A 2,767-nucleotide genomic window follows, 5' to 3' on the forward strand; every position below is an offset into this window, starting at 1 on the left:
TCAGAAACACTATGAACAGCAATTGTGCTCTATTGGGTTTAGTAGTTGATTTTTTAGCAGTAGATATCATCTGAAGGCTTTTGGTTAATGGGTGAGCAGGTTGACTGTTTAGCACCACCTATCTCAGAAAATACTGAATGTTGCACTAAAAGCACTGAGAACCGAAAGCAAAGGGAAGAAATCAGGAAGTCAAGGAGCTCAAAATAAAATTTCAAAGAACAGCTTGGGAAGACAAAGCAAAATTTTATAAATAAATGTACAAAGAGCTGGAGTTGCAATGAACTTGCTCAGCATTCCCCAAGCTGAAGGAAGTGAAGAACAAATTTAAGCTTGAGTTGTAATACTTAAGTATGCTATGGGCAAAATATTGAATGATTCAGAAAACATTAAGAGAAGTTGGAAGGAGTATACAGAGTCATTGTAACAAAAAGAACTGGCTACACAGAAGAATGTTATGAAACGACATATGTTCAAAAGGCAATTGTGAAGGAATGGGCAAAAAATTAAGACCACAGGAATTGATGGGATACCAATTGTCATATTTAAACAAACAGACTCAGTCCTGAACATAATCACTGGATTGTGTCAAGAAATCTTTAGGTCTACGGCCCGCCGCGGACCTGGAGTCCTGCGCCGCGACCCTCGCACCCTGCGAACATGGCGCTGCGAGCCGCGCGGAGTGTGTGGACCGCGGCCTGCTGTCTGCGTGTGCTCTCGGCGTCCCGCGCGCCCTGCCCGGCACGGCGCTGGGGACCCGGGCCTGGCGCTGTGCGCACGCTGCGCAGCGGCCGCGTTCTGCTCGCAGTGCGTAAGTTCACAGACAAACTTGAATGGGTGACGACAGAAAATGGTGTTGGAACAGTGGGAATCAGCAATTTTGCACAGGAAGCTTTGGGAGATGTTGTTTACTGTAGTCTTCCTGAAGTTGGGACAAAGTTGAGCAAACAAGATGAGTTTGGTGCTCTGGAAAGTGTGAAAGCTGCTAGTGAACTCTATTCTCCTTTATCAGGAGAAGTGACAGAGGTTAATGAAGCTCTTTCCGAAAACCCAGGACTTGTTAATAAGTCTTGTTATGAAGATGGTTGGCTGATCAAGATGACACTGAGTAATCCTTCAGAACTTGATGAACTAATGAGTGAAGAAGCCTATGAAAAATACATAAAATCCATTGAAGAGTGAAAACAAAACCACTAAAAGTAGTCGTCTAAAACAACTTACTCCAGCATTGCTGTCCTAAATTAGTAGGAGTTGAATTAAAGCAGCTTTTAGCAAAACATAGTGGAAAACAGAAATGACATGTTGCTGGAAGAAAGTAACTTTATAATGAGTAAAAATAAACCCAATATACACTTTTCTTAAAAAAAAAAAAGGAAATCTTTAGGACATCCACCTGACCAATCAATTGGAAGAGATCTATATTTCTTTCAATTCCAATAAAAGGTGATTGACAGAGTGTGGAAGTTATTGCAGCAGATAATTCATCTGGGATGCTGGACTGTATGAGGAGAAATGTGACATCAGGATTGGAGGAAGACTCATTTATAACCTGCTTATGAAGATGCTGTTTGCTGAAACTTTCGGAGGACCTAAAATGTTTGCTGTAGAAAGCTAAGGATGGTAGTCTTCAATATGAATGGAAGCTCAACATTAAGAAAACAAAGAGTCCCACCACTGGAACAATTGGCAATATCACAAGAGATGAAGAGACAGAGAATGTTAACCATTTCAGCTTGCTTGGTTCCACAATTTATGCTCCTGGCACCTGTATGGCACCAGTACGCAGGAAATCAAAAGATGAATTGCATTGGGAAAATTTGTGGTCAGTGACCTCTCCAGAGTACTGAGAAGTAACAATGCCAGTCTAGAGTCTAAGATGCACCTTATCCAAGCTATGATCTTTGCACTTACTTGTTATGTGTAAGAAAGCTGGACAATGACTTTGGATGACAGAAGAAACTATGCCTATGAGTTGTGGTGCTGGAAAGAATATTGAACATATTGAACGTGAACTGCCAAGAGAAGAAACATGTCTGTCCTAGACAGGGTGAAACCAGGTTCCTTAGAAACAAAGATTCTGAAGCTCCATCTCATAAACTTTGGACATACACCCTGGAGGAACCACTCCTTGGTGAAAGACATTATGCTTAGAAGGGTAGAGGGACAGCACAGGAAAGGAAGATCTCAGATGAGATGGATTGACACAATAACTGGGTAATGATAGTAGGTGTGTCACAGACAGTGAGATTGGCTGAGAATATGGTAGGATTCAGAGTTACTGTGCTTAAGGTCACTATGAGTCACAGGTGACTCAAGGGCACATAACAGTAACAGCAACATAGACTGCTACTCTGGTCTTCAATCATTGGTGATAAATCCCTCAAACTTGTATTTATATTACTTTTTAAATTCAGGTTGGATAGAGTCAAGTTCACATTTTGTTCTTGTGAATTTGTTTTAATCTTCTTCAGTCTCAGTTTAAACTTGCACATCAGTAATTGGTGGTCTGTTCCACGGTTAGCAACTGGCCTGGTTCTCACTGCTGATATTGAGCTTCTCCAACAATACTTTGCACAGATGTCGTTAATCTCATTCCTGTGCAGTCTGTCAGGTGAGATCCATGTGTAAAGTTGCCTTTTGAGTTTCTTTAAAAAAGTATTTGTTATAAATAGATCACTGAACCTAGAAAATTCATTCACTTTCCAGCCTCATTTCTGTCACCAAGTCCACACTTTGCAACTACTTTTGCTTCCTCATTGTTTCCAACTTT

At 41.0% G+C, this 2,767-nt stretch overlaps 1 pseudogene; it reads left to right on the forward strand.

Moving 5' to 3' along the window:
* Window positions 1–657: 657 nt before the first annotated feature.
* On the forward strand, window positions 658–1,179 carry LOC102847517 (annotated as a pseudogene).
* The last annotated feature ends 1,588 nt before the right edge of the window (window positions 1,180–2,767 follow it).

Source organism: Elephantulus edwardii, unplaced genomic scaffold (assembly GCF_000299155.1).
Source record: "Elephantulus edwardii isolate Elephantulus edwardi_28Jun2011 unplaced genomic scaffold, EleEdw1.0 scaffold00013, whole genome shotgun sequence".
Lineage (NCBI taxonomy): Eukaryota > Metazoa > Chordata > Mammalia > Macroscelidea > Macroscelididae > Elephantulus > Elephantulus edwardii.